Below are 27,027 nucleotides of genomic sequence, written 5' to 3'. Positions count from 1 at the left end.
ATACGTGATTATTCTTACAGGTGGATAGAAGAGTGAGCAAATAGAGGATTTCCAAGAAAAAAAGAAGATATTCTCAACAGGGTTCAACAGTTTCTAATCGAAAATCCACGACCAAATCCGTTTAACAATAACAGACCCGGCGACTGTTGGTTTAAGGTAAATGTATTTAAAAAATATTTTTTATGCTTATTTAGGACTTTTTTTTAAATTTATTTAGGTTTTCATTGGCGGCTTTTTTAGGCTTTCCTACGGAGAAATCCGACAATCGTGCAAAGAACCAGCGAAGCAGTTAGCAACGCAAGTGCTTGTGTCTCTGAAAAAGATATAAGGAAATGGTTTAGAATTTTCAATTTTACCTGACGATAAAAAATATTATTATGAATAATCCTTCCCGAATCTTTAATGGGGACAAAACAGGTTTTCAGATTTGTCCTAGCACTGGAAAAGTTTTCACTGAAAAAGGTGTTAAAAACGTGTAGTCAATAGATAAAGGATTACAGAAAAAAAATATTACTGTTATGTTCTGCTTTTCGGCTTCAGGAATGACAGCTCCACCAATGATAATATATCCCTACAAAAGAATACCGGAAAAAATAGCCGTTACAGTGAATCCAAATTGGGAAATCGGGCGATCCGATAATGGATGGATGACATCAGATACTTTTTATGATTATATTAAAAACATATTCCATCCATACTTAGTTGAAAACAATATTCAGTTTCCAGTTGTATTATTCTTGGATGGGCATAAGTCCCACTTAACATATGATCTAAGTATTCTGTGCAATGACCTACAAATAGAAGTATTTGCCCTTTATCCTAATGCAACTCGACTGTTGCAGCCTTGTGATGTTGCGGTATTTAGACCAATAAAGATGGGCTGGAAAAAAGCTGTTAGAAATTATTATGAGCAAAATCCAGGACAAGTTTTAAATAAAATCTCTTTTGCTCCCTTATTAGAAAAGGTGGTGACAGAAGCAGTCAAAACAGAGACGCTTATCAATGCTTTTAAAGCATGCGGACCATATCCAGTTAATCCGGATGCTATTGACTATTCTAAATGCTTGGGAAAGCTCCATGAAACTGTTGAGGTAAGTTTATAAGTTATTCTTACTTTACTTCCGTTTTTTTCTCATATTATTTTATTTGATATTTAGGAAACGATATCTGCTCCTGTAATGATGGACGAAGAGACTTTTAGTAATTTTGTTGGGGCTGACCTTATTACTAAATTCGAATCATATGACGCCATTCTCATCAAGGAAGGATTTACTCCTGAGTTTTTAGCCCTCCATAGGATGTGGAGTTTCTTCAGGAAACCTAATGCCAGAGAATTGGAGGAATCTTCTAATCAACACAATCCAACGAATGAACCAAACAACTTTAAAAATGATACTGAAACAAATGATGAATCTAGGCAGGAAAATCAAACTTTCAATGGAGAAGTTGATTCGATTTCAAGTCAAGCTTCAAACAGTAAGAAAGTTCATGTAATTGCTAATGTACTTATTACGAAAGATAATAATTCAACACAAATCTTTTCTCCTGACATTGGGATAGTTGCGCCTTCAAACGAACAAATAGATACTGATTCAAAGAACAAGACACCTAGCTTTTCACCAATAGGTAAATGTATTAGTGACTTCCTTAAAATTTTTGATAAGCCTGAGCGCAAAAATAAGCGCCAAGTTGAACGTGTATCTTTTGCTATAACTTCACGAGCCTACCAGGAAAATTTTGAGGCTAAAAAGGCTCTTAAGTTGGAGGAAGAAAATAAAAAGATTGAAAAAAAAACGTAAAAGGGAAGAAAAAGCTGCAACTAAACCTAACCTAAAAAATAAAAAAGTTTGTAAATCAACCGAAAATAAACAAGATGCCGTCTGCTCGGTCTGTAAGAAACGCATAGCCAAAAGTAAACATTAGACATGTAATATTTGCCATAAAAAGTTTCATAACATATGTATCCCAAAAAAACATAAGGAGCATGTCCCCGATGTAGATGATAACGATTTATTCTTATGTCATAACTGCTACCAAGAACAAAATGACGAAGATATTAATAGTGAGGAGAATTTTGAGGATTTAGAAATAGAACAAAATGTCTTCATTGGCGAACAAAGACTTAAGGATCTGGCGAGCATGGCAAATATAAATTATCTAGAAGAAGAAGAAGATGAAATGGTAAAAGCTATCGACTCAGAGGAAGTAACATGTCTGACTGACATGTCGGAGAATATTTTAATTGGCCAAAATCAAACAGAAAATGAGGAAATATACGAAAACAATTTTATAGTGAGCAACTAGTCGGCGATGATCTAAGAATTAAACGCAGACAAACAAAATGATGAGGACGAGGATCAAGAAGTGGATGAACTTTTTGCTTTATATAAAAATGAAACTAAACATTTTTAATAATGATTAATAATGGAATTTGCCTATATTACATGTTTGTAGACTAAAAAACTGAGTTTAACGCGTTTTTACCTAAATAAAAAATTAAAAGATCGTACCTTGCGTATCGTTTTTTAATTGTCCAATAACTGCTTTCAGTGTGTCCAAAAACTAGAAATTTTGTCCAATAACTAAGATTTTTGACATAGTCCCAGATTTTTTTTTTGTAAAAAATAATTACCCTTCTATCTTAATCTTGTTAATACTAGTGTATAAATCCAATATATTTTCGATCCAAACTAGCAATCACTCAAGTCTCTAGGTAAAAAAGTATTTTTTTTGCGTAAATTCAAACTTTGTAAAATCCTTAAATGTCCAATAACTGGGTGGTTTACCCTATATACTGTAATATGAAAATACTAATGTTCACTAGAACTTCATCCTGAAAATTAATCCACAAAAAAGTTTCTATAACCTAACTAATATTAAAAAGTTCTTCATGTAATCTTCTTTCATTTTTATTAGATTACGTATAATGGTATTTTAAATATTAGGATTCTTACATCCGAGGGGGAACTAGTCATTTTGAATAGTTCTTGTAGATTAAAAAACATTACATGTATTTTTGGGTAATAAATAATTGTAATTGTCAAAATTCTTTTTCGTCCCGTATTTTCGAGATAAAGCTATCAACAATTATAAAAGACAAAATATCGTTAGAATAGTCCAAGGAATAATCTCCTAAATTCTTACCGCATATTTAGTAACCACCCTGTATATAAATTATAATTATATTATTTATTTAAAGCCAGAAAGTTTTGACGTGGATGATCATTTTTCGTTTAAAGCTTTAAATATATTCTACAGAATATATACCGTTTATTATTTTTACATGCATAGCAAAAATAAATAATCAAGGGTTTTTAGCAATAAAACAAGTTTCATTTAAAAAATATTTTATTAGCATATTGTTATTACTATTTCTATACAGATTTGGTTATATATTTCTATAATAATAATCTGTGTTAGTCTTAGATTTACACCTATATTGCAAATACCCATTATTAACATAATTTACTTTATTTGTTTAAAACAGACTTATTATTTTTAAAATGTATTAATAATAATTGTTTGATTTGTAACATATTTTTTTATGTTATATAATTCCACCTTTTAAAGAGCTAGAACAATGACAAAACCAGAGAAAATTGTGTAAAATGAAAGATCATGGGCAACGAAATAAGCAAGCAATCAGATTATCATTATAGATATCAGATATCAGATAGAACATTATCTACGATTCTTAAAAACTTCCAATTTAGGCCTACTATCGGTCACTATTGTTTGACCAGGAAATTGCAATAAATAACTTCTAACCACTAAATAACTTTTACACGTATATTCCAATAAAAAACAATTTCTTACTTTCTAATATATTCTCCCAGAAAGAATAAAACAAATAGAGGCTAGACCGTTTTAGCTTATAATTTTGCTCACCCTATTTTCAACCCTATATTACGCATTCGTACGCTGTTTCACTTCTTTTTTTTTCAGTTATGAAACCCTGCAAGCAACATTTCAATGTGATATAATTCAAACTTGCTTACTCATATGTCATGTTTTAAGTCACAATATCACATTATATTTTCGCAAAAATACCGTTGATACTTCAAACATTATTTTCCAGCTAAGGAATTATCCTAAATGTATTATTAAAAGAGCTTTCCTACGGCTAACAATATTAACAATATTTTTTTTTGAAAATCATTTTTAGACTAAAAAAACATTCAAATAATATACTAGCAATCTCTGACATGCCAATGTCCTAGTTCTGTGTGTTCTTTCCTCATATAAATGGTAACTTCCTTTATATATCTGACCTATTGATCATTAGCTCACTTAAACATGCTTTGAATTTTCTAAAGAGTGTGTCATTCTTTGAAAATAGTAGCTTATAAAAGGAATTAAAAGACTAAGTCTTTGAGAAAATTGAAATTGTTTAATATTTTAAACATTATCCTGATTCTGTTTTATAATTTCAGTAGCTTTGCAGCAACTTGGTACAATCACTCCTATAGAAATTTCTTCTTACATTCTAGTTCGTATAAGATTTTCCATCTAATTTACACATATATTGTATCAACATCTCTTGAGAAACATCGTAGTCTTCAAGATTTTCAATTTGCCTTTGCCACCAGCTATCTTATTCTTTTAAAATGCTAGCTAAGAAAAAGAACTAGGGTGATTCTAGAGTACCTCAATTATAGAAATATTTTTTCAGATGTCTGCTTGTTTTAAAATGAATTTAAAATGCCTATGGGTTTCATTCTAACCTTTGGTGTATTAGTCTTCGTAGTCTCTGTGCTATAGTGTATCACTTGTGTGTTTACTACAAAATTTCCTTCGTATAATGAGAAGCTTGTAGAAATTCTTACAAACTCGAATTTGTTATAATAATATATGCTACTCGAATAAGTTGATAGAAATAAAATCGGTATTTTGCCGAAAAGTCATAAAAACTTATGCATTGGCAATAATATTAAGTATTTTATTTTTATTCGGATATGTTGGGATTCAGTCAACACGCAGTTCATTATTTATACGGCTCTACAAAAACAATGGATTTTAAAACACCAGGAAATACACGGGATAAATAAACTGTTAACGGTCAATTTTAAGCGAGACTTTTATTGAATGAAACAGTAAATGGCATTCAAGGGTTTATTGCAAATAGTCAAAACTATTTTAGCAAATATTAAATAGCCTATTTTTTCGTGTTCTAATTCTATAAAAAGTACACTTTTTTATAATTTTTGTATTAGTGTATTACTTTGTATTTTATGTATTGTTTGTCTAAATGCCTTTAATTGTAAATATACAAAACAATAGATTAATCTGGTGGCTATAATAAAACGGAACTCATGCCCATTTAAATTATGCTTCATTCTAAGAAACAAACTAACGTCAATAGGTTTTTTTTACAACAGTATCCAAGGCTAAATAAAAAAGCTTTACAAAAGTCATTTGTGCCAAAAAAAGTAGTGCTTTGACGTAACTATAATCCTGTGATTCCTTTCTTGTAGATTATAATTATTTTGGTTTCTAAGAAATACTTACGAAATGATGTATCACTCCTCGTCAGGAGCCCTGAAACAAAAATGATCATTAGTTACAGTTATGGTGAGAAAAATAATAAAAAAGTCTTAGTAGTTTTTAGAAGATTGTATATAAGCCAATAAAAAAAATTAAATAAGCCTTTGGTTTAAAAGGTGGGTTAATAAACACTGGTTTGATAATAAATATGTTATCCTATTTTTATGACTTATTATCATTTAAACGATATCAAAATTAATATTAAATCTGTAGATTAGGTAATAAAGCTTAAATATAAATACCAAAAGATTTTATATGTCAGTTTTATAATCAAGTTACAATTTTGTATTCATTTATTTTATTATGACAAATAGGAGTGTCTCTCGATTAAAACAACTGTTTACCTGCACCATCAGTAAACTGTAGTACAAGTGAGACAACCCTTTTAAAGACTTTAAACAACTATTTATATTCCTATTGCAATACATTTTAAATATTTATGAGCCAATATTAAAAAAAACCTATATTTGAATAGGAATGTAAAAACATAAAAAAATCAAGAAAAACTACTAAGAAAAATATAAAGAATAAAAAAAAAGACATGCACACATGAAGTTATATACCCTTAATAGGGAATGGGGATACCAGCTTAGATAGGGAGGCAGCGCTGAGGCGAAAAAGCGAGAAAGCGAGATAGAAGAAGGAAGAAGAAATAGGGTAATACCTCTGCGAAAGTTCATCTACCTATTAGATACAACAATTAATGTTTCTTTATCTGTTGGGATATCTATCATAACAGTGAGTGCAAAGATTGATCTGAAATTGGAAAAAAATATATTTTCCCCTAACAGTTAAAATAATCATCACAGTAGTAATACAAAAGGACCATTATTTTCTAATATAAGAGCCAAAAATTATGTGAAAATTTATCTTAACTGAAATTATTTTTAAAAATATCTTCTTCTTCTTCTTTCAGCAACCCTTCTCAGTCCACTCCTGGACATAGGTCTCCCCTATATTCTTCCATGTTTCTTTGTTCTGTGCCAGTTGGTGCCATCTGTTGCCCACTTTATTTTTGACATCATCGAGTCAGCGTAACTGTGGTCTGCCAACTCTGCGTTTATGTATGCGAGGTCTCCATTGAACGATGTGTCTTGACCATCTTAAGTCGTCCTGTCGGGCGACGTGTCCTACCCAGCTCCATTTCAGGTGGGCTATGCGTGTTATGACGTCTTCAACTTTAGTTCTTTGTCTAATACTCTGATTTGTGATATGGTCTCTCACGCTTATTCCTAGCATCATCCGCTCTATGGCTCTTTGGGTGGTCCTAAGCTTGTTACCTGATTTAACAGTGAGTGTCATGGTTTCCGTTCCGTAAGTCATCACGGGCAGTAAGCAGGCATTGAAGACCTTTCTTTTCAAATTAATTGGAATAGTTTCATTCCTCAAGACGTGTGACAGTTTACCCGTGGCTGCCCATGTCAAACGAACACGTCTGTTTATTTCGGCAGTTTGGTTTTCTTTGCCCAATTTGATGCAATGTCCCAAATATACATATTCTTCGACGTTGTCAATAATTCGGTCTTCTATATGTACTTGAATATTGTCAGGTGACATGACTTTTGTTTTATTTAAATTCATGGTGAAACCTATTCTTTTCGATTCTCTTTGAAGTTCTGCCAACATCTCCTGTAATTATATTCTGGCTAAAGAGTACTATATCATCCGCAAAGCCTAAATGGCTCAGATGTTTGCCGTCGATTTTGATGCCTCTCTCGTTCCAGTCCAGAGTTTTAAAAATGTCTTCCAGTGCCAGTGTAAACATCTTTGGAGAGATAGTGTCCCCTTGTCTTACTCCTCTTTTTATTTGAATTTTGTTTGTTTGTATCTCTTCCAAGATTTTAACGGTGATTATCGCATTTTCGTATATGTGTTTGAGAAGCTGCTTGTATCGAGAGCCGATTCTTTCATTGTTCATGGCCTTAAAAATAGCCCACAACTCTACGGAGTCAAACGCTTTGTTAAAGTTAACAAATGCGAGGTGTAGTGGTTCATTGTACTCGTTGCATTTTTCTATTATAGTGCGAACGGATTGTATGTGTAATATTGTGCTATGACCTTTTCGGAAGCCAGCTTGTTCCGGGGGCTGATAGGCATCTAGTTTAGCTGTAAGCCTATTTGTTACTATCTTTGTCAGAAGTTTGTACGGGTGGGAAGTAAGCTAATAGGTCGATAGTTGTCGATTCTCAACCTATCTCCTTTTTTGTACTGTAAAATCACCTGGGCCTTTTGCCATGCTTGGGGTATCACGCCTTCTGTCATACATTTATTAATTTCTACAGTAGTTCTTCCCCCAAGTTTTATGGATTCAGCTGTAATTCCATCTTCCCCTGGTGATTTACCGTTTTTCATTTGAGACAATGCTAGTTCTACTTCTTCTCTGGTGATGTCAGGAAGATCTTCAGAGCCTACATTGAGAATCGTTTCATCAAGTCCGATTGCTTGTTCTGGGTTGTCTCCTATGTACAGTGTGCTGTAGAAATTTTCCACGATATCCTCCTCTTTGATGTTTCAGTTTGCGTCCCTTAGTTGATGTATTTGGAGGCGTCCATCATTGTTACGTGTTTTAAGTACTTTTATGTTTTTGTTGTTTTCGATGGTCGTTGTTATCATTTCTGTGTTCTATTGCCTTAAATCTTTCCTTGTTTTCTTTTTTATCAATCTGTTAATTTCGTTGTATTCATGAGTCCCTTTCTCCAAGTTTCTTCTCTTCGCCATGAGTTCTCTAGTTTCCTTTTTTATTTTTGAATTATTTTTCTTGGTAGTGGCACATATCTTTTTGGCTATCGTTCTAATGTCAGTACTTATTCTGTTTTCTAGGTCGTTTATATTCAAGAGGTTAAGTACTTCTTTATTAGACAATTTCTTGTTAAGTTCAGCTTGGAATTTTTGGCGGTTTTCCTGGATTGTTTTTATTTTGATTAGCTTATTTCGTTCACTCTTCACGTTTGTTTCTATTTTAGCTCTTACCAACCTGTGATCACTATCAGTATCAAAGCGATTTAGGGCCGAAACGTCTTTTATAGTAAGCTTTTTATTGGTTAGTACGTAGTCGATCTCGTTTTTCGTATTTGAGTTCGGGCTTCTCCATGTCCAACGTCTCTTTTCTGATTTTTTGAAGAAGGAGTTCATACAGTACATACTTTCTTTTTGGAGATAATTGATCAGTCTTTCTCCTCGTTCGTTGGTACAACCCAGTCCGAATTTACCCACATATTGATTTCCGTTTCCCGCTGGTACTCCTAGTTTAGCATTGAAATCGCCAATAATGTATTTGTAGTGTGCTGTTTCTATTGTCAGCGCTTGTGAAATGTCATCGTAGAATCTCTCATCATCGGGTGCAGAGTTTGTAGGGGCTATATATATATACTTGAATTATTAGGACGCTATATCTTTTCGATATCTTCAATACTATGTAAATGACTCTACTCGATATGGATTTCATCTTAGTAACTAGCCGCTTTATACTCTTATGAATCATTATCGCTGTTCCGCCAATATGTGTATTTTCCTCTCTGTTGTTTCGATACAAAAGGTGGCCTGATTTCAGTGTGATGCATATTTTGTCCGGTAATCTGGTTTCGCATAGGCCCAAGATGTAGTTCCACCTCTAATTCTTCCAGATGTTCGGTTGATCTCATTGTTCGAATATTATAGGTGGCCAGGTGAAGTTTAAATTTGTTCTCTATTAAGAGTGGAGGGGATGAATTTTTGCCTCCCCCAGAATCCTTGAGGCTGACCTTGTTACTGGTGTGGGATTTGTCATGCGATGATCTACCCACCTGGGGTACTATTTCGTTTGTTTTAAAATCCATCATGGTTTACGGGGGTTTTTAGCCATAATCTTCCACGTTGGCTAAACGGGTTGGAAGATGTGAATATATAAACACATTTATTTCAGCAGCAGTGACCTGAGAAACTTAACAACTATAAACATAAAAAGAAAAGTTTTAGAAAAAATTTGATTAGAAAAAAATCATTTATTTAAATCAGAAATAGTAAAAAATAATTTAAGAGTTAATATTTATTCTAACAATTTAGGTAAAATTTTTATACTATTTTAATCAATCGAAAAATATTTAATCATGTTTTAGCACAGACGTAATAAAATAATCACCTTAATAATAGTTTAATCGATTTTTATCGAAATATTAATAGATTATTTATTTATTGTAACAATAAACACAAATATTTTTTAGGTTGAGAACAATACAAATTTGTAATTTTCTACTCTTAATTTGAAAATAAAATATTTCGAGCATACTCAGCACATTTATAAGTAATAATACAAACAAATGAAACAAACAAGTGATTTCAAAGATTCGCTATCTCAAAAAAATTACGCAATTGATATTTTTTTCTTTTTTGACTCAAGCCCAACGTAAGGAGGTAAAAAAGTCACCTCTATATTTCTAATTCTAGGAATATAGAGGTGACTTTAGGTCAGTTTGAGTGACTCTAGGTTTTTTCTTTCTTTATTCTTAGATAAACAACTGCTATTTCCGGATAAGAATTAATTCAATATATATCTCAATAATACATTAAAATAGTCTAGAGGCCAGGGAAAAGCCGCTTTATTTTTAAAAGAAAATAATTGTTTTTTTTTAAATTGTTCGTGCAACATAGTCAATTTTTAAGCTGTACATTCTAGCAGGAGCATTACAGGAAGGTTGTGGCAATGATTTAAATAAGGAAAGAAAAATATACTAATATATCAAAAGCGACAAACTTATACATGATAGTTTTATTCGCCTTCTAGCATTATGAAAATTATATACTTTTTCACGACAATGCACGTCCGCATATTGTAAACACCGCTAGAAACTCAATCAAGTGTTCTAGACAAGCGAAGAGATCCTGAACTGTATACAAGAACAATGGCTACAAATTGAGCAAAAGGACATTGACACTTTAATTAAGAGCATACCAAACAGATACCGACCTGTTATTATTAGAGGGATTCCCATAGACTCAATTAACAACGAGTTTTTGCCTTTTTATAACTATTTTTATTTCTAATTTTCGATATTCTACTTTTTTAAATTGGCATACATTAATAATCCCCCATTATCTGATTTTTCATAATTTTTAATACACCTTTGTCTAATAAACCATTTTGTGTATTTTTAGAAGTATCCCTTGTATTAAGTGTTAAATTATAAAATATGGAGTCATTTAAGGTTCGTCGATTTAGTTACAGAAAAACAATAATAGAATTAACACAGTTTTTAAACATTTTGATGTCAAAATAATTTCTCAGGTAGACTATCTCTTAGATAATCACTAAATCTCTTAAAATTTTTTTTATATTTTTTCATATATCTTTATAAATTACTACCCTAATATAATTTCTAATTACTTATTTAATACTAGAAACTTAAATAAAATACAAATTTTGGGGACAATAAACCCTTAAACATTTCATGTGGTTAAAAATTTATCACTACTTTACAAAAGTCAAAGTATATCTATTAACTCCCAAAGTTTTTCCTTTATGAAAGTTGTTCTGCGGTTCCCTTTCATGCGACTCACAGTAGTCAAAATCCCTGGGTAATATCCGGCGGGGGTCTTTTATCTCATTCACACCTTTAAGGCAAGCGGTGCGTGCATCTGAGGGAAAATTTAAGTTAATTCCGAGAAATCCGCTTAGGGCAAAATATTTATGTTAGCCTTTTTTTTTCGTCCGGAAACAGAGACAAAAAAGGTGTCTTAATTAACATATAAAAACCTAGAAGTAATGACAGCTCTTAGACAAATATCAAATTATAAATATTTAAGTAAGGTAGCAAGGAAAAAGTAAGTTTAGCAAAGTAACTAACTACAAAAGAGTCACGAATTAACCTCCTGAACAGCTCGTGTTTCAATTAGCGAGAACAAAAATTAATTACCCGGAGCAGAGTGTTCTTTTACCGATAAACTTTAAGTTTACGTCTAATTTATGGAATCCGTAGGCATGAACATATTACCCCTTTTTTACGCAGAGCAAAATGACTAAATATGTACAATCGTCGAAAGCTGCACACAAATGTCTTTTTTTTTATTCTTAAAACTAAAACACTTGATTATTTGTTTAAGAAGCATGAACTTAGGGTAGATGTACGCAATAATCATTTGCGTTATAATCATAGAGTTTCTATTCCTAGGCATCGTAAAGAGATCTTTAAAAGATGTTTCACAGACTGCTGCCAAAGCTATAAATAAATTACAATATTTATACAAATAATTACCGCAAACGTTACTTGGTTCTTCCTTAGTTACTTTTAAAATAAACTTTAAAAAACTTTTAATCTGTGAACAAATGTGTGACTAGCTAAAGTTGGTCGGTGACCTTGACTTCTTTGCTTATAGCGAATCTCCTATAAAACTGTACTATGTTATGAAATCAAATGATCTTGATTGTTGATATACACCTTACTATCATGTCACTTTTCACATATTTATTTTACTTCTTTCTTTTTATTTAGTTTTTTTTATTCATCTATCTTTTTTTTTTAGTTATTTTACATTAATTATAAAAATGTAGAATGTCATATGTACTGTTGCCATTGAGGGTTTGTAATTAATTATAAATTGTAATACGAATCAATATACTTATATATTTTCCTATAGAAATGTTTTGTTGTATTCTGGAATTTTAGACATTACAATTATATAATTGAAAAATCTAGACGTATATAATTGAAAATACAATCATCATCTTTTATTGCTTTATGTCAATGATTAAAAAACCGCGGACCACTTTCCAGAGGAACTCTGTATGTATGTCTCTGTCTCTTATAAAATGTGGAATTTCACCATCAATTTCTATATAGTTACTGTGAATATAGAAGCAGGCTATTTCAAACAATAAATTTGAAAATTTAAATTTTGCCAATTTCGTCAAAAGTTACCTGTAATCCAACTGATCAGAGGCCCCGTCAAATCTAAGTATAAAATACCAACCTGATTACTATTAATTGCTTCGGCAATATTCTGCGTAATAATAATAAAATTAATATTTATAAAAGCTACAAATAATTGAAACAGGTCTATATTTACTGATGTAGGATAATAATTATCGTTTATATACAGAGTGTTTTTTATATATTGACAAAATTCAGGAACGTATTCTTTGGACAAAAATTCGCAAAGAAGTTCCTATAAACATAGGTCCTAAACCTTTTAGATTTTGAGCTACAGGGTGGTAAAGTTTTAGCAAAAAAATGATTTTTTTTCGATAACTTAAATACCCCTGTAGATATTGGCCCAAAGATTTGTATGCAGGGTCTGTATATCCTGAGCCATTTACCAACATACTTTTAACATTTTTATGTTCTCCAGTGGCGTGTGTGAGGGTTTTTCGCTGAATACTTTTATAAAGAAAAATGGTACGCCACTGGTTTTTCTTGTACTAAAAAATATTTTTAAATTTCCCGTTTTATTTGCAACATTTTTGATCCCTTGGACTTTGTCCGTTAGATGCACAGTTTTTGCACAAAAAATTAAAAACCATGGACATGTTGCTCAGATTTGATTAGACTTTCTTTATTCTAGTAATTATTCGTTTTTTTTAGTTTATTGCAATTTTAATAATAAATAATAAAATTTTTATTAATTAATTTAGTACAAAAGCCTGCCCAATTTAATAAAATTGTAATTGAGGATTTAGAACTTTTGCTTCAACAATCTTTAATTTAAAATACATGTTTTTATGTGATAAAAAAATATTAAATTTTTATTATTTATTTAAGTAATATTATTATTTTTACAAAAGTTGTTCAAAGTGTGCTCCTCCAACATCAATACAAGCACCTAATCGACGTCGCATTGATTGGCGGACACGTTCAAAAATTCCTGGTGTCTGCCGAATTATGTCACAAGACGTTATAATGCGATTACGCAATTCCTCCACATTATCAGTTGGATTTCTATAAACCAGTGATTTAAGGTGGCCGCATAAAAAAAAAATCCAGCGGATTTAAGTCGGGAGACCATGGGGGCCAAGGTGATTATGTAAACACTTCCCCGACCTATCCAACGATTTGGATACGTAATATCCAAATACTGCCGAGCCACTAAACTAAAATGGGCTGAAGCACCGTCATGTAAAAAAAAATTTGCTGTCTCAGCTGAATGGGGACATCTTCTAGCATCGCTGGTAATTCATTTTCAAGAAATTCTTGATACACTTGTCCAGTCAACCCTGCTGGTAAAAAAAATAAAGTAAGTATAGATTAAGCTACCAAATACGATTTTTATAAGTAAAATGGTATATTTATTTCTAAAGTTTTAAAGTCATTTTTATTTTACTTTCAATTATTCATTATGGAAAGAAACCAATTCTTACATAGACAGGCATTAAGCGGTCAATCTAGGGAGATAATAGCAAATGTTTATAGGGTTTGCGATGAAGAAGCTCTAGACAACGCATTTAAATTGCCTCTTAAAAGAAAGATTGATCGAGTTGCTCTGTATACTGGAGTCTCTAAAGATGGAGAAAGTCAAATTCATAAAGAAGATATGAAATGACAGGCAGAACACCCAGATCAGATGCTTTCTTCCCCACCTAATAAAAAATCTCGAATCTGTTTCTTAAGGGATTTTGACGACTTTCCAATTATAAGACGCACAATCAACAATTTTTATTTAGAGCTTAAGATGGTTCCCACTGTTAATAAATTACTTATTAAGTTACGAGAAATTATGAATTTCCCGTATAGCAGAGAAACCTTGAGAAAGCTTTTGAAGGCCAACGGATTTTACTTTAGAAAGTGTCAAAATAAAAGAAAAATCTTGGTAGAGCGACCTGCTATTCTTCATTGGCGCTATAAATATATAAAAGCAATTAGAAAATATAGGAAAGAAGGAAGAAATATTGTATACCTTGACGAAACATGGGTAGATAATGACTTAACTTTCGGAAAATGTTGACATAACAGTGAAGTTTTTGGGGTTGTTAGCAACATTAGAGCAAATGGTAAGCATATTTGTGTGCTCATTTTAAAAATTGTACTGAAACGTATTCAGAATACTGTTAATTTTTTTTATTTCTCCATAATTTTCAAAGTAATATAAAATTTTTAAAAAGAATATTTTTAATTCTCCCTATTTACTACTTCTTATCACAACTTACGATATAAAGTTAAGTTTGAATAAATATGAATCAGCGGCAAATAATTTTATTTAAAAGTTAGATTTTTTTGTTTTTATCCTTCTTACTTCTATTTTCAGGTCGATTAGTAATTGCCGGATCTCAAAGTGGCTTTGTACCCAACGCTGGTTTTGTTTTTAAAGCGGGTCAAGCTAGTGGCGACTATCATGGCCAAATGAATAAAGCCAATTTTACTAAGTGGTTAGAAGAAAAATTGTTGCCGAATATTCCTCAAAATTCGGTAACTATACTGGACAATGCACCCTACCACTCAATTCAAGAAAACAAAGTACCAACCAAATCATTTATTAAAAAGGACATGACATAATGGCTCACCAAGAATGGTAATTTTTAAATTCCATAAATATTATATTTTTTTATAAGTGTTGAAATTATATACGACTTCTTTTGTAAATTAATTATTATTCATTTAAGGAATCTTATTTTAAGGAGTTCAACACGACCCAGCTGCACGAAAATGGGAATTATTTGAAATAATTTAACGAAACAAGCCCCCAGTGATGAAAAAACTATGTTGTGGACCGAATAATTCAGACCCATGGGCATGTTGCTCTTCGCACACCTCCATACATATGCGAATTAAATCCGATCGAATTGGTTTGGGCGCAATTCAAAAATTATATTCGATCTCACAATACAACGGGTGATTTGGCAATGAATAATTTGGCACAGTTAGTCCAGGACAGAATTGAGTCTATAACTCCTTTACACTGGGCAAACTGTTGCAAACATGTCATGGAGATTGAAAATAAATTCTGAAACCCGCACACACGTCACTGGAGTACATAAAAATGTTAAAAGTATGTTGGTAAATGGCTCTGGATACACAGACCCTGCATACCAATTTTTGGACAAATATCTGCTGGAATATTTAAGTTATTGAAAAAAAAATATTTTTTTTGTTAAAAATTAACCACCCTGTAGCTCAAAATCTAAAAGGTTTACAGGAACTTTTTTGCGAATTTTTGTCCAAAGAACACGTATCTGAATTTTGTCGCAATATATAAAAAACACCCTGTATATCAAACATACTTTGGAGACTTTTAACAAATCAGAAATGGATCTTAGATAAAGACATAAGTAGACGTTACAGTCTTTAATATTAAATACAGAAATTAGATCTTGCTGAGCAGAAAATGTTGGTTTTAATTTAATTAGGCAGATTTTCCGTTTTTGTAAAATATAGAAGGGCAATATTAAGATTATTGTTGATAATTGGACTAGTAACAAAATTACTTACGGTACCAGTGTAAGACATAATTTTTGGGAAAATATAGCCTCTTAATTTTAATGAAATTTCGAAAGAATTTATTAGTATTATTGATTATTATGTTTTCAATCCTTGAATTATAAAGGTAATCTGACCTACAAATATTTCCCTTTGTTTTACTTCTCAGAAACTTTAAGGAATTTTTATAATTTATAATATCTAGGGTTAATCGAGGTGAATACATTTTTTTTATGAATTTTTTATTATATGGGTAAAGAACGGTCTAATGCTTGAAAAATAATATCGTTGAAAAGCTTAAACCCTTGCCCAATAAATGAAAAAAAAAATCCAAAGGCGATCAATTTTCTTCCTTTCCTCTTATTATTTCAGGAAATGTCCATTCCTTCTAGAGTAATGATTGTCCTTCTTGCCTGTTACGAAAACCTCTTTGCTTCGCTCTCTATTGATAATTAAAAATACACAAATCTTTGTTTTATACGTATATAATTATTTTCATTTTAATTACCCTTCTCTGATGTAAAGAAAGTTTTTCTCTTTTTGATATGATATTTAATACGTATAAGCAACAAGAGACGCAATGTTCTGTAACAGGTTCTTTCTTTAAAATGCACATTTTGAGGCTACGTACTACATCTCATAAGCTTTATTGTATTGTCATAAGCCTCATTTGCATGTAATTCAAGACTCAGTTATTACACTCTTGGTACATAAGTTTTTTATTTTAATTTTCAAGAAGACAGGTCCCTTTCATAGTTTTTATTGCTTAATACATTATTTTACTTAAGAGTTTAAGTATTTTTACAAATCAGTAGCTTTTTCTAAAGAAATTCAATATAATTTGCTAAGGCAAAGATCCACAATTCTTAAAGATCTATTCAGAATATTTTAAAGCTCTATACAGAATGTATTTTTTTCAAAAATGTTAAACTTCAAAAACCTAATTTTATCTTAGTCCTAAATTCGTACTCAAATTCTATCATATTCTGGGAATTTGATATTCTATGGAGTAAGATCAAGCCACTGGCATCGTGGGAAAACCATAGAAAAAAATTGTTATGCCTGGAGGTATCCTAAAATTGACACAAGCCCCAATTTTGCAAGGCACTAGCGAAAAAAACTATACTATTAAGACTTATAATTTAAACATTTTTTATTTATTCTTGACCTTTTTATTCTAGTGACACCATTTACAAGAGAGCACCTCTATTCTTAAAGATAAAAAGTAAATATTGTGCATTTCAAAATTCTTAAAAATTAGGAACCTGAATAAACTGAGTTACTCGATAGAACCAAGTGCTTATTTTCATTTTCTTTATTAACTCGGTAACATATTTCAAAGTCATCTTAGTTTAGAGCTTTAAGTTCAAAGTCCAGCAAAAACGCGAATCGATTTCTGTAACCTCGAGAATGTGGCTTCCAATAAACCGCATGGGTGACGATTATTCTAGTCTGGGAAAAACTGCTCCATGTACGTAAAGTTTTTATTTGAATTGAAGTTAACTATACATTTAAACGCAACTCATCTATTCTAAGTAACAAATAAAATAGTAAATGGCATAAAATTGAATCGAAGCATAAGCGGGTTACTAATATCTGCCTGCTTAGTTAACCGAAAAATTTTTCTATAAACCTTTTCTATTCATTGATTATTAAGAAAAAACTTACAGTATAGGGTAATTCGAGGAGAGTTGGCGCATCAGGTGAGATGACGCAGAAGCCATTTTGCTGTATCGCTTAACACGCATTTATTTTAACCGTACGGCAGGGTACCTTTAGATACGCCATTAGATTTTAAATAACTTGTTTTTGCTGTTCGGTTAATTAAGTGGGTGTTTTTTTCAAAAATTATATTTGTGCTAGTCCAAAAATAATTTTATTGTGTGGAACAACATAGTTTTTAGGTAAGTTATGTCGTATGTATATTTGGTTTTTGATTATTTTAGGATAGTTTATTGCTGTTTAAGTATTCCTAACCTCAATTGACCACGCTATTATAAACCAGCTATTTTAAATTTATTGCGCCAACTCTCCTTATATAGTAAGGTCAGTTGGCGCAATTACTGATGAGGTGAGTCGACGCAGGTTTTAAAAATGCTCCTACTTAAAAAACTATATTTTGCTCAATCACCAATAATAAATTTAACTGGTTTGTTATGCCTTTCGCCTGTAATTAATTATAATTAACTTTTTTGCAGACATGCCTATACAATATAAAAGAAAAGGAAGCGTTTCTAGGGGCAAATGGTCAAAAGAACAGTTAGCTACTGCAGTTGCTGCCATAGAAGCGAATGAAATAACGGTTCGTGAGGCAAGCCGAACCTTCAGTATTCCAGAAGCCACTATACGCCATCGGCGTAAAAAAGGGGACATGCAGTCTAAGAATATGGGACCCTCGTCCACGCTGGGGGAAGAAAACGAAGCTAAAATAGTAGCACACATTAAAAAGCTTCAAAAACATGGATTTGCGCCTACAAGAAGATTTGTTCGTTCTATGGCATTCAACCTAGCGGAGCAATTAAATATACCTTACAAGTTCAATAAAGAACCTCGTTTGGCTGGATATCCCTGGCTTGATTCTTTTCTTAGAAGAAACAAGGGACTTGCGATACGCAAAGCTATAGCGGTTTGCTCAGCTCGTGCATTGGCAATGACAAAAACAAACGTTGCTTCTTACTTTAATCTTCTTGAAAAGAAATTAACCGAAAATGGTTTAATGAATGAGCCTGGGAGAATATTTAACATAGATGAGACAGGCTTGCAATTAAATACGCGTCCTGGACATGTTATTGCTGCAAAGGGCTCAAAAAATATAGCATCAGTCGCATCTGCTGAGAAGGGAGAAACCATTTCCGTTATTGTATGTTGCAATGGAGAAGGCACCTATATTCCACCAACCTGTGCTTTTAAAGGCAAAAACAAAAAACCCGAATTTGAAGATGGGATGCCGCCAGGTTCTTTAGTCTACATGTGAGAAAAGTCAGCAAATGTAAATAGTGAAATATTTTTTAAATGGCTTAGGGACCAATTTAAACCACGGAAACCTTAGGGAAAAGTACTATTGCTGCTTGATGGACATTCCTCCCATTGCAGCAATGTAGAAATGCTGGAGTATGCTGCTGAAAATAATATTATTTTACTTTGTCTACCTAGCCACACCACGCAGTTCTTGCAACCATTAGACAGAGGATTTTTTAAGTCTTTTAAAGGTTCCTATTATGATGCTTGCAATTTATTTTTACGAGCTAATCCCGCAAGACGCATTACCAGGCTCCAATTTGGACAACTACTTGCTTCTGCGTGGGAAAAGTCTGCAAACATAAAAAATGCAGTTTTATCGTTTAGAGCAACAGGTATCGCACCTTTTAAACCGGATGTTATTCCTGATTATGCCTACATGACAGAGGAAAGTCTACAAGACGCTCCACAGGAAGTTTCCGATAATAACACGGACATTAACAAAATAAGCCATAATTTTCCGGGGTCACAGCCAGGTTGGTCTCATTGGTCTAACCCAGATACCATTACTCCCGGAAAAATGCTAGACAAAATATCTCCAGTACCAGTGGCACGTGCTGTAGAGACTGTAAGAAAACGAGCCAAACAACTGGCTAGCATTTTAACGTCTGTTGAAAATATCAAAGACAAAAAGGATAAGGCAGAAAGCAAAGCAAAAAAAGGCCAAAGTTCAATGTTAAAGGGAAAAAAGAAAGGTGCTAAGAAAAAATGCGTATCTAAGTCTGAATCTGACGACGATAATAATGAAGTTACCTACGACGATTCGACGAGTGGTGACGATGAATCTGATATCTGCGTTGGTTGTAAAGAGGAATACAGCAAAACAAAAAAAAAACAAGACTGGATACAGTGCATTCAGTGTATGAGATGGATGCACGAAGAATGCACAAAATATCTAAATTTCTGCGACTTGTGTGAGAAAAAAACAGCCCAAAAAAGGTAATTCTTTGTTACCAATAGATAGCCAATAAGACATTTTTCTGTTTTTAAGTTTCAATGAGTTTTTTTCTTAGGTTCCTTTTTTCTGAAACAGATTTGTTTTTCAATAAAAGCTTTAAAATGTTGATGTTATGTTTTTAATTATTTAAACGCCTAATTTTAACACATTTCAAAAATTAAATTTGAAAAGTGTGGTTTAAAAAAGAATGCGTCAACTCACCTTAGGCAGTGCGTCATCTCTCCTATATACATAGGGTGAGATGACGCAAAGATAAGAAAAAAATAAATTTGGATTTTTGCCAACATTAAAATCTTATTGTCAATTTCTTGCTTTCTAATACAAAAATAATACTTTTCTTCACAAAAATCCAAATTTGTTTTTTAGTTTTTTTTTTAATTTTAAAATCCAGACTAGTTTTAAAAAAAGTGCGTCATCTCTCCTCTATTTACCCTAAATATATGTATTAAAATTTAACTTTTGTTTATAATATATAAATATTTAGTAACTGTTAGAACTAAGTATATTTTAAGTTATAGCTTCTTATAAATATATGATATACGGGCATCAAATAAAAGCGTTAGAGACTTGAAATGCATATTGGTTCCTCCGCATCTGTTATTTATATATCAATTTATAAGCTAAAATGATTGAAATGATTGATCCTAAATAAATTGTCTACTTCTATCAAAGCTCCTAGATATTGTTAACAATCCTATTGTGGTCGTAGCAACTGCACCGCATAATATCCAAAATACGTTTATTTTAAGCGGTCGAATAATAAAAGTCCGCTCAACCGACAAGCTTGCCAACTCGCGTGATGAATCTGTCCGCAATCAGGTAAAATCCTCAAACATGTAGAGGGAAATCCGACGGAATAAATCAGCAATAAAATTGATGGAAATGGCCGGGATACAACGGGAGGCGATCGGCAAAGATTTGCGGCCAATTGATTCGGCGCGGCCCAGTTTTACGGCATCTACGATTTTCCGCCGGACATTACCATATTTCGACCCTTTAACACTTAAATCATCCCAAAATACACGGGGGCTTATTAGAAATGGGCGGATAGTCCGCGCCGTATATTTTCACGCGAACAGATGTGCTCTCATTAAATTAAACCAATTAAGATTTAGCAAGCCGTTTATTTTGAGGTCGCCGTAATAAAAGGTGTTTATTAAACCCCAATTTAACCGTCTTAACAGATTTTACACTTGCAGATTATACACTTTTTTATTATGTAAACGAGCATGTATGTTTGCTACTTTTGTTTTACAATCATATTTTGACTTAACTGTACGACATTGAAATTAGTTTTCTGTGTATATATTATTCGAAATCGGCAACTACTCAATTTTTTACCAAAGGAATTTTTACCCCAAAACGCGTTGCGAGTAGGAACATTTACCCACGGTGCGATGAGAAACTTTGTTTTCGACCACTGCGTAAATCTAAATGGTCAGAAAGCGTCATGGGTAAATTGCTTTACCAAAATCGCGAAGGAAGCTTTGGTGTGATTTTATTTCGCGCTGTGAATCATTTTTTTTGCCACATCGCGTTGTGGCTATTAGGCATTACCCCGAATGTGTTAAGAGGTAAGTGGTCAATTGTAGTCGACAGGTTAGTAAACCAGTTATTAAACTAGTTCACGCTAAGCCCCGACCTTTCCAGAGTCAGGGCTGTGATGAAAGAGCAAATTAGGATGTCCATGATAGCCTTGGATCGTGAATGTCAAACAATAATGGCAACAAATTGGAGAAAAGGCTTAGAGTTATTCAAAGTATCAAGAACCGCAGTTTCCAGTATAGGTTGGGTTAGGTTAGGTTTGTTGTGAGAGGGACACCTTGTGTCCCTCCACTAACACTAACCACCACTGCGACCCTAGGTCTATTGTTCCTCACTTCTTAGTGTTTATACTTCTCCAATCAAGTTAAGTTTAAAAGTTTGATAATTTGACTAGGAGAAGCATTCTTAATATCTTTCGTCTTAGGTAAGGCATTGCCAGAGATGGCCTGCCTGATTCTTTCTAAGGCCGAACTTCTGCATAGGATGTCCTCTGCAGACTCGTCTGTCGCGACGCAGTCTGCAGTGGCCGGTATACATTTCTATTAGGTTACTTTTTTGTTACCTTTTTTGTTACGTCTAGTATAAAAACCTTCGCATGGTTGTGTTCTGGTAATCTCTCCCGGTAACACCAGTAATGCTCGTTTTTGCAACTCCACATTGCTCTATACAAGGTGATTCAAAAGTAAGCGGCATCCTTTCAGGGGCGTAATCCTTATATGAAAATAAGGCAAAAAGTTCATATTAATATGAGTTCGAATTTGCTTCCTAAGAGAGCTACGCCCCTTTGAATAGGACCCCTTGAAGACAATTTTTTCTCTATAACTTTAAAACCCTTTAGAATTAAATTTTGAAAATTGGTGAACTGCGTAAACATTTCGTTGTGAATAAGATTCTAAATTCAAATTTTTTAAATTTTATTCAGGTGCGTCACATGCGGGGGTTGGTAAGGGTAAAACATCCCTTTTTCTTTTACTCTTTAGGTTATTGTGATTTTGTTTGAAAATTATAAAATTTTAAAGTCTTATACGTAAAAAAGGTACTCTTAGTTCAATTCGATAGAGCGACTTTGAAAATTTTCTGATTGCGTATGTTTAATACATCATAAAATTACTGGATACGCATTTAAAACGAAGTTGGCGGTTGTTTTTTGGTTTTTGGCATTTAAATGACTGATAAATGTCATTGTAAAATACAATTTACTTTGTCAAAGTAAAATTAGTTTTATAGAGTGTTTTACAAATTACTATTTATTATTAATAAGAAGGGCCTTTTGTTGCGTTTGCTACTTTGTGTTTCTAAGTTTAAAAAGCAAACATGGATTTTACGTATCAAGAACAAGCTGATATTCACATTATGTTTGGAAGAGCATTTGGTAATTGTGTTGAAGCAAGACGATTATATCATGAGGCATTTCCTAATCGACGAGTGCCACACCGTACGGTTTTCGCAAGAGTAGATCGTAATTTAAGGGAAACAGGTAAATTCAAAAATGTGAGTAATATCCCATAATATCTACTTAAATTTTGCTTAAGGAACATTTCAAAGACAGGAAGTTGTTGGGCGACCAAGAAATGCCAGAACCCTAGCATTAGAAGAACGCGTGCTAGATCGTATTGAAGAAGATCCATCTTTGAGCACTCGCATCATCGCAAATCAAGAAGGGTCCTCTCAGTCAACCGTATGGAGAATTTTGCACGATATGTTACTCTACCCTTATCATATTTAACGGGTTCAGGCTTTGGAAGAGCGAGATTTCCTTCCTCGTGTACACTTCTGTAATTGGCTAGATGAAAACCGCGTTGCTTTTGAAAATTTTGAGAAGAAAATTTAATTTACTGACGAGGCCGGCTTCACAAGAAACGGAATTTTCAATTTCCACAACAACCACCTATGGACGGATGAGAATCCCCATGCTACGGTACAGAAGGCATATCAGCAGCAGTTTAGTTTAAATGTGTGGGCGGGAATAATCGATGGGCATTTAAAAGGACCTGAAGGCAGATTCTCAATCATCTTCTCGAGACGTGACGTCTCGAGTTGCTACGAAATGCGATTCCCGATCCATTTCGTTCTCGCTAGCGAGTCGGGATCTGTCGAGTTCATCTGTCATTTTCGCTCGGGACCTAAGAAGCTGCCAAGAATGGTAAACGAAGCGATCTATTGGTCGAAAAATCTCCCATTTATTTTTTCCGTTGTGTGTGTCTATCTCTATCGGATCGGACATCGACAATCAGTTGCATAGAGAAATGAATATTAAATATACTTTTAATTACTCTATGATCCGTTGTTGGTTCATGTTCTTGAGCTTGAGTTTGAATTTTTGATATTTTGATTTTTTGTTTGGGAGTAGAAGTACAGATTATTTCCAAATATTTTTTAAGTTTTAAATCGATCCGCACCTTAGGCAGCGTGCAGTTGGAGAATCCGGTAAGTTGTTTGTTTATTTATGCATATTATTATAGATTTGTTTTTTTTAAATTACCGTACTTTAATTTTACTTTAAATTTACTAATTTAAAGTAAATTTTATCTACTTTAAATTAGGAGCCTGCCATATAATAATATTTATTAAACAGGTACCTAGGAACAATGCAAATACAGCATGTAGAAGTTTTGGCAGAGTTTATGGAAGACAACCCTGAATTTGCAAGGGGTAGACTTTCTGCCTCGAATGCTAGGGAGAAGTTCAAGCCACTGTGGGGAAATTTAACCACCAGGTTAAATCCCTTAGGACTTGGTGTTAGAGATGTGGAAAAGTGGCAAAAAGTGAGCAAAATATAGAATATAATGCCAGATTTATACATTTGTTTAGTCACAATCACAAAAGTTAAATACATGCTGCAATAAGTGCCATTTACTGAATTATACAACAAATCTTTCAAACAAATTATCATTATCAAACAAATTTTTGATTGAAATGCGACTTTTATTAAAGTTTGCTTTGTGGGTGTCTGATACACAAATATAAAATCTGAGTTAGAATCAATAAAATATTTTATGTATAAAATTTGTTTTAATTAGTAGGTATATATTTTTAGACATGGTCTGATTACAAAAGTAATTTTAAAAAAAGCTGCCGAAATAAAAAGGTATCAAGAAGGCACAGGTGTTGGTCCAGCAACCCGTAATACTTTGTCAGATTTAGAACAGAGAATCCTTAACATTCTGGGCACTATGTTTTATGCAGGGATTGGTGCGGAGGAAAGAGGTGTAAGTATTTTAATTGATTAGGTATTTTTTTCTCTGCAAAATAGACCAATCATAAACAAGCAAATGGTTTTTGTTAAATTACTGTGTTTTACTTTTGTTTAAATAAAATTCTTGTTAATTAATTAACTGTTTTATATTGCAATTTTCAGATAAATGTTAGCATATCAGGATCCTCAACAGCTTGTACCACAATCTCAAAGCAATCTATTACTGAAATAGAGAATAATAATAATTATGATGCTCAACAGCAGCATTCTACTTCTGCTGCTAAAAGGGGTAAGGAAAGTGAAGGTCCATGTGAGCAAGCATGCCCTAGGCAAGACCAAGACCATGATTACTTATTCTTTAGGAATAATAGTGAACCTCCCCCTAAAAAAAAGAAAAAAAGTAAGGACCCAATGGAAGCATATGAAGAAACCATAGAATGCCTAAAAAGCATTGAAAACACTTTCAAATGTGGTCTTTCAGAAATAAATTTGACTTTGAAGGAAGGCTTTCAATCTTTAAGTAAAAGGAATAATGACTTACCATAAAAAATAAACACAACCATTATTTGGTAATATATTAGGTATACAAAATTTTTTAATTTAGTATAAGTTTTGTGACCAGAGTGAAATTTTTTTATGATTTTTGTTCTATTCCTATTTTTTATTTATTTTTTAAGAGTTTAGTTATTAATTGTTTGAGTTCCTATCTTGGTTTGTATTTATTTATGTTATTTAAGTTTGAGTCTCAATTATCTTTTTGTTGACTTAATTATTAAATTGTTTTTTTATATTTTTATTGTTTTAATTAATTAATATTATTGCTATCTTAAAAAAAATGCCATTTTAAATTGGCACTTTCTGTGGCTACCTATAATTTTTAGTTACTTCTTAGAACTTTTAATCTCCACCCACACTTCTCTGGTAGCCACCAGTTGCATAAAACCTTAGGGCTACTAAGAGTTTCTGCTCCACCGATACCTTATCCCTGTGTGTCGGGTGGTGTATATGAGGTCTCAAAACTTCGCACAGATGCTGGAAGAGTGCTTTATTCACAGGAAAGAGTTCTTTAAAGCGATTATCACTGATACCATTAAAATCAAAACTCTCTTTGCATTCTCTCCTTCTACGTCTAAAATCAAGATTGGCTTGTTGCCTTAACAAATGAGAAAAAACTGGCAACATTTTTAGATCATTACTAACAATAAAAACACAAGAAAATGTATTATTAAATAATAGGTATTAGTCCTTTGCTACAAACCACAAACAAAAATAATAATAAAAATATCATATCAAAATAATTTAACAATATGTCAACGTCAAGTCTGTCAAATTACGAGTTTAAATTCAATGCTACCAATATAATTTTGACTTTTGCTACGACTACGACTCGAGACGTGTTGAGAATCACCCATTCGCTAGGTATCGAAATCTACTTCGAGTAGTCGTGACCTTCCGAGTCGTCACCTATCGAGAAGTTGAGAATCCTACTCCTGTATTTATGCCGCAACGACTTAATGGACAAATTTACACAATTTTTTTACAGAATGAATTACCACAAATATTAGAAAATCTACCACTTCAATTACGAGCACAAATGTGGTTTACGCACGATGGTGCTTTCCTACATTTTAGCATTCTCGCTAAAGAACATTTAAATAATGCCTATCAAAACCGCTAGATAGGTCGTGGGGGTCCAGTGCCATGGCCACCACGGTCTCCTGACCTAAACCCCCTTGATTTTTATTTATGGGGACACCTAAAACAACTAGTTTATTCCCGCCCTATACCCAATATTGATGTTCTCAGGTAAAGAATAGAGAAAGGATTTCAGACAATTAAAAACAATCCAAGAATTCTACCACGTGTGCACCATAATCTAATAAAAAGATTAAGAGCTTGCCGTGACGCGAATGGTAATAATTTTGAACACTTTCTATAAATTGTTAAATAAAATGTGAGTAAAAAGTGTCTTTTTTGTCGATCGTAATGCGAATTAATTTTCATCAATAAACATACGCAATCAGAACATTTTCAAAGTCGCTTTTCTCGTAAATGGTACGCTCTATCGAATTGAACTAAGAGTACCTTTTTTACGTATAAGACTCTAAAATGTTATAATTTTCAAACAAAATCACAATAACCTAAAGAGTAAAAGAAAAAGGGATGTTTTTACCCTCACCAACCCCCGCATGTGACGCACCTGAATAAAATTTAAAAAATTTGAATTTAGAATCTTATTCACAACAAAATGTTTATACAGTACACCAATTTTCAAAATTTAATTCTAAGGGGTTTTAAAGTTATAGAGTAAAAAATTGTCCTCAAGGGGTCCTATTCAAAGGGGCGTAGCTCCCTTAGGAAGCAATTTCGGACCCATATTAATATGA

General features: G+C 32.7%; 1 protein-coding gene and 1 long non-coding RNA gene across 10 annotated transcripts in view; one reads left to right on the top strand and one right to left on the bottom strand.

The window, feature by feature from the left end:
* The window catches only part of LOC126744524 (tyrosine-protein phosphatase Lar), a 1,889,525-nt gene that overhangs the window by 883,278 nt on the left and 979,220 nt on the right, over positions 1 to 27,027 (bottom strand). For 5 of the 7 annotated variants that reach the window (XM_050451972.1, XM_050451980.1, XM_050451999.1 and 2 more), the window contains one exon: positions 5,509 to 5,538. The exons of the other annotated variants lie outside the window; for them this stretch is intronic. The gene's annotated coding sequence lies outside the window, so the exon portion shown is untranslated. The remainder of the gene's footprint in view (positions 1 to 5,508; positions 5,539 to 27,027) is intronic. 7 annotated transcript variants of the gene reach the window in all.
* On the top strand, positions 22,671 to 25,677 carry LOC126744652 (uncharacterized). 3 transcript variants are annotated; one of them, XR_007663268.1, is made up of 4 exons: positions 22,671 to 22,921; positions 22,977 to 24,209; positions 24,482 to 24,653; positions 24,803 to 25,677. It is a non-coding gene; the product is annotated as an uncharacterized LOC126744652 (long non-coding RNA). The 3 variants fall into 3 exon arrangements; XR_007663269.1 differs by having other exon boundaries at positions 24,482 to 24,950; positions 25,003 to 25,677; XR_007663267.1 differs by having other exon boundaries at positions 24,482 to 25,677.

Source organism: Anthonomus grandis, chromosome 1 (assembly GCF_022605725.1).
Source record: "Anthonomus grandis grandis chromosome 1, icAntGran1.3, whole genome shotgun sequence".
NCBI classification, from domain to species: Eukaryota; Metazoa; Arthropoda; class Insecta; order Coleoptera; family Curculionidae; genus Anthonomus; species Anthonomus grandis.
The sequence above is the reverse complement of the archived record's forward strand: the minus strand, read 5'-3'. Positions and strand labels throughout refer to the sequence as shown.